The 6,000-nt window shown below is 42.8% G+C and overlaps 1 protein-coding gene and 1 pseudogene across 3 annotated transcripts in view; both read left to right on the top strand.

Moving 5' to 3' along the window:
- Positions 1–358: 358 nt before the first annotated feature.
- POLD3 (DNA polymerase delta 3, accessory subunit) overlaps positions 359–6,000 on the top strand; it is a 56,251-nt gene continuing 50,609 nt past the window's right edge. Inside the window, exon 1 of one of the 2 annotated variants that reach the window (XM_081278848.1) lies at positions 359–470. The gene's annotated coding sequence lies outside the window, so the exon portion shown is untranslated. The remainder of the gene's footprint in view (positions 471–6,000) is intronic. The other variant, XM_081278847.1, reaches the window with a different exon arrangement.
- LOC308631568 (C1GALT1-specific chaperone 1-like) lies at positions 4,915–5,871 on the top strand (annotated as a pseudogene). Its single transcript has one exon. The product of its transcript is annotated as a C1GALT1-specific chaperone 1-like (transcript).

The raw sequence follows: 6,000 nt of genomic DNA, 5'->3' as shown, positions 1-6,000 counted from the left end.
CAGGCCCTCTTCTTTGGAAACTTATGGTCTTCTCATTCTGGGTCCTATTTTCTTACTTTGATTGAAGGTGTGATCAAGAAATATTTTACTTGTAAGTAAAAGGCTTAAGAAAAATAACAGTACAAGCACCTGGATAATGGCAAAAGAACTTGACCTAAGTGTTGGGGAGAACATGGTGAAATAATAAGGACTTTGGTTTACAATAGAGCCTGTGACTTGACAGAAGATGGCAGCCAGATATTTGGATTTTTTTTCTTAAAAGCCCAAAATGTAAATTTAATGTGAAATCTTTTTCTTTCTTTCTTTCTTTTTTTTAATCCAGACCATTAATTCAATTAAATTTCATCTCACAGAACTTTCTCTACTTGGCCACTGCGGTGCTGTCTTCATTGTTATTCTTCATGTGAGAAAGGAACACCAGCAGGAGATGGAAAAAGAGAGGTGACTCTGCCATCTGCTGCTCATTAGCGGTATGTACCTGCAGTGTACAGGGTTCCTGTGCTCCCCTCATAAAGGGTCAGATGTGGAAGGCATTATGGTGGGGCATCTACTCCAGCGTGTGTGTGAGGCACATAGAGGCCTTATAGTCCAACACTCAGAAACCTCTAGCCAGCAGCTCATGCTTTGAGGAGCATCAGCCATGTGCTAGTGCAGGGGCCAAAGAGTGGCTGGAGAAAGGTGGCAGAAGAGCAGAAAGGACTACAATGGGAAACACCAGAATAGTTTGGAGGCCATTGCAGATCTCAGGACCAAAGGCTGAGGCGGGAAAATGGAAAGAAAAGAGTCGGTGTGAAAAAAGTACAAAAAGAAAATCTGACTGGATAAGGTCAGACACAGGGTGAAGGGGTGTGTCTGTGGGTGCCTGCCAAGGAGTTACGCTTTATGCTACTGATTACTTTTCATAAACTTCAGTTTGATCATTCATTAACTCTAGCCCAAGGAAAACAATACAAAAGAAAACAAAAAGGAAAAAAAATGTTGTAAAATACCCAACATTTCCAGCCTATTTTGGCTTCCTACTGACATCAGGACAGAAGGTAATTGTCACCAGGTAGACACTAAATGTTCATCACTAACCCCAGCCAGCTACCCCTACTAGTCTATCAGGAATCCTACACTGAGTGGGAGTCAAGTAGTTTGAGTATGAGTCCCAAGTGCAGTCATTTCATGGCTGTGTGACCTTGGGAAAAGTCACCAAACACCTCAGAGTTTAGTTTTCTCATCTTTAATAGTCAAAATGATGGGGCAACCATGACAGTGACTCCCTTTGTGCTGAGACAAGCTGCAAATGACCTCTGTCATCCTTTTGAATCCTCACAACCCCATGGAATGGGCACTGCCAGTTCTCCCATTGTTCAGATGAGGACATTGAGGCTCTAAAAATGGAGTATCTTGCTCACAGTCACATGGCTAGAAAGTGGAAGAGCTATAATCCAACCCCAGACTGTTTAGCTATAAGGCTTTGTTGCTGACTTTTTGTCTTATTAATCTTTCATTTTAAAATGAATTACCCTGGAACATAGTGGCTTAAAAAAACAACCTTTTTTTTTTAAGCTCACAATTCCATAATTTAGTAGATTTACATAGCACATAATTCTGGTCTCAGCCAGCTCAGCTGATCTGTGTTGGACTAGCATGTGTCTAACATGGCCTCACTCACATTTTGGTGACTGGCAATTGGCTGGGGCACCTCGGTTCTCCTCCATGTGGCCTTTCATCCTCCAGCAGGCTAGTTAGGTCATCACATGCATGGTGGCCCCAGGATTCCAAGAGTGACAAGAGAGGGCAAGCCTCCATGCTCAAGAATGTTTCTAGTCACAGCAGATCACAAAGCCAAAACAGTGTGGAAGGACACTTCCAGAAAGTGTAGGTATGAAGAAGGGGAATAACTTTTGCCCATTTTTACAGTCCGCCATGGTTGCTATGTTATAATATCTGACTATCTCACAAAGTTTATCAAATGAGATAAAGGACTTGAGTAAGATTTGTAAACTTCTGTGAAGTACTACCCAGAGGAGAGGTGTTGTTTAATTATTAGCACTTATATTCCACTAATACCTCAAACTCAGTATGTCTGATTATTCTCCCCATTTTACAGATGAGGAAACTGAGGTCCAGATAAGTCAGATGCCTTGCCAATCTGAACAAAATGGTCTCTGCAGTGCTTGTTAGCACCTGGAGTCTTTATTGCCTTGTTCTCTAACCAGTGTTCCTGAGTGGGTCTTGTTTTCCCAACTTAACCAAAAGTCCTAGAGAACTTAGAATCCGTGTGTGTGTGAGTGTGTGTGTGTGTGCGCGCGTGCGTGTGTGTGTTTGCACTTTCTTCCAGGCTTATAAATGGTCACCTTCTCCTTGTATATTCACATGGCCTTCTTTCTACATGTGTTAATGTCCTAATCTCTTCTTATAAAGACACAGGTCATATTAGATTAAGGCCATCCTAATGATCTCATTTTAACTTACGTACCTCTTTAAAAACTATCTCCAAATACAGTCACATTCTGAGTTGCTAGAGGTTAGGACTTCAACATATGAATCTAGGGGTGGGGGAGTAGCCATTCAATTTATAACAAAAGCCATAACACAAAAGACTATATATTATATGGTTCCATTTGTATGAAATTTCTAGAATAGACAAACCTATAGAGACAGAAAGGAAAGCAGTGGTTGCCTGAGGCTGGGGAGTGGAAGCAGGTATTAACTGCATGAGTAGGAAATAAGACCACAGTGGAATTCTTGGGGTGTGTGTGGTGGTGGTGCGGTGATCCAAGTGTTCTAAAATTTTAATTTTGATGATGGTTGCACAACTCTGTAAATTTACTGGAACTCATCCAACTATATACTTAAAATGGATGGATTTCATGATATATATATTGTTCCCCAATTCAAATAAAGTAGTGGAAGCCCTGAAAAGACTGTCACCTGGGGCAGGTGGTCAAGATCCGTTTGGCATTAAAACCATCTTTCTGGGGGTGGAGGACAGGCTGAAGGAGGGGGAACTGCAGGCAGGGAGAGCTGTGGAGAGGCTGAGATGGCAGTCTTGTGCTACAGGATGAGCAATCAGGGTGGGAACAAACCTAGAGCCTATTCTTAAGAGAGGTAATCTGGAGGGAACATGGCTCCTTGAGAGTGCCACAGAGGTGGCCAGCTTCCTGGAGGAGGAAAGGCCTTGTGAAAGTGCCCAGCAGATGGATAGTGCCTTTGTCTGGAGTACTAGCAGAGTACTGAGAGGCAGAGATTGTTGACAGGGGCTGTGGATATATTCTGGGTATGAGTCAGCTCTGAGAACAAGGGCGGGTAGTCAGAAGCCCAACCCTTTAGGGTGGGAAATGAGAGGTATTTCTCACTGACCTGCAATCCCACAGTCCCCAGCCCCATCTGGTCACACCACAGTCTGGAGGCTCACTTGTGGCCCAGCCATGACAATGCTGATTAACATGCATTTACTGTTCCTCTCTGTGCCAGTTCCCATCTGCACCAGATGATGAATGGGATTCAGACAGGCCTAGCCTTGAGGAGCTCACAGAAAATTCAGGGAAAGAGATGTGTAAGATGTGGACACCTTGATAACTTTATTATTCATTTATTTATTTTCTTCTTTCTTTAAGAGATTATGAGAATCTATGATAAACTACCCTGCAGGGACATAATCAGAGCTTATGACCAACTGGTATTTGAGTAGAGATGGAAGGAATGGGGTTGCATGAAACAAGGGAGGTTTACAATGACACCCCTGGCCCCCTGCAACAAGGGAAAAGAAACAGATACCATAGGCAGATATGCAGCACTGGGATGCTGAATGAAGGAAAGAAATTTCAGAGAGGAGAGACCTTGGGTGGGAATTTTAAGGCGTGAACTATGGTAAACTATGCAGTGTCCCCCCCACCTCCAGTCCCCACATCCTTAGTAACCTACGCAAGTCTCAAATGTTTGATATGATTGCAACTGTGAAAATCAGAAGCTAAAGCACAATGAGGCCAATGCCAGAGAGGGACAGACAGCAGCATGGTCTTGGCTAGGTACATACCCATCAGAAGGCTGTAAGAGGAAGGCCAAAAGAGAAAGAGGGCAATGTTTCAACCTGTAGGAAAAGTGGGAAGAGAAGGCGCCTGGCTATGAAAGAAAACACATGCTATTGTCTGGGGCTGGCACCGCTGCAGTCTGACTCTGCTGAAAAGGGAGGTGAGAGAGGACAGATCAGAAGTGCCTCCAGCAAGTCCTTTTCTTTTCTTTTTGGAGCTGAGGATTGCCTAACCACTAAGCCTCATCCCCAGCCCTTTTTTATATTTTATTTTGAGACAGGGTCTCGCCAAGTTGCTCAGGACCTCCCTGAATTGCTGAGGCTGAGTTTGAACCCTCGATCCTCCAGCCTCAGGCTCTGGAGGCCCTGGGATTACAGGTGTGCGCCACCATGCCTGGCTATATAGCATACTCTTCTTCTCTGCTAAAAATTGGGACTTTATTCTGAAATCCACTGGGAACCATGGAGGGATTTTAAGCAGGGAGTAACACCATCATTAACCACATGTCACTTTTTCCATATTAATTGACTCAAGTTCTTCAACATTTTCAGAACTGAAGAACTCTGCTTTGTCCAGCGTTTGGTCCAAGACTCCTTCACTGCAGCCCAAAGACTCACATCTTTGGGGTTTAAAAACATTATTCTGGAACAAATTTTAAAGTGGGCTAGGGTGCAAGGCCATAGGCCCTTCCGCCTGGCACAGGGTTCTTCTGCCGGCCACCCACCAGCCCCCAAGCATCAGTTTCCAGGATATCCCGGCGCTTAGCAAGACCAACTAGAGGGCACGACCAGCCCCTAGAGTAGCCCAGCCAGGAGTGTGATAGAGTGGTGTACCATGACCATGAAAGAAAGCTGGGCCTTCCTGTCCCCAAGCCATTCAAGACGTGAGAAAAATGCTTTCTGAAAGCAGTTCATTTTTGAAGAGTGTGATTCTTGGAAGCATTTTATGGGCTTTGACCACTATGCTAGGCTATGTTAGAATTGGTCCTGGAAATACAGTGCACCACCATGAGCATCATTATGTACCAACTCCTAACAAAGAAAATCTCTTGAAAGTTTCAGAGGATGAACGCAGAGCTCACTAAGAGCTTGCAGGTATATTGTATCATCCTTGTAAAACCCAAAGATGTGAGTCTTTGGGCTGCAGTGAAGGGTTCTTGAACCAAACACCGTGACAAAGCAGAGTTCTTCAGTTTTGAAAATGTTAAAATATTTGAGTCAATTAATATGGAAACAAGTGACACGTGGTTGGTTAGTGATGAGAAAAGCTTACAAATACACCTTTGATAAGTATGGTGACCAATACAACTGGTTCTTCCTTGTGCGCCCCACTACATTTGTATAGTTGAAAATCTAAAGTATTTTTGTTAAAAAAGGATCCATCACAACCTTTCTATATAGGTCACACTATAAAACATGGAGACCTTGAATATGTGAGTGTGGAAGGAGGAATTGTTTTAAGCGTAGAATCAATGGAAAGACTTAACAGTCTTCTCAGTGTCCCTAAAAAAAAAGTGTCCTGAACAGAGAGGAATGATTTGGAAGATATCTGAAGATAAGCAGCTAGCAGTCTGCCTGAAATATGTTGGAGTATTTGCAGAAAATGCAGAAGATACAGATGAAAAGATGTATTTAATACCAAATCTATTGGGCTTTTTATTAAAGAAGCAATGACTAATCACTCCAACCAGGTGGTAGAAGGATGTTGTTCAGATATGGCTGTTACTCTTAATGGATTGACTCCTAATCAGATGCATATAATGATGTAAGGGGTATACCATCTTAAGGCATTTGGACATCTTTTCAATGATGTGATTTTCTTGCCTCCAAAGGATTCTGACAATGACTGAGAAATGGAACAAGAGCATGTGTTTGATCACCTTATAAGACATTGTCATTGTTTGTAATACAATATAATCACACATTAAAGTTTACTAGTACATTTTTAAATAGGGTGGAATTTTTCCCTTAAAACACAT

This window comes from Spermophilus citellus (assembly GCF_964194105.1).
Source record: "Spermophilus citellus genome assembly, chromosome: 2".
Lineage (NCBI taxonomy): Eukaryota > Metazoa > Chordata > Mammalia > Rodentia > Sciuridae > Spermophilus > Spermophilus citellus.
Note: the sequence above shows the minus strand (reverse complement) of the source record. Positions and strands in the feature narration are given on the sequence as shown.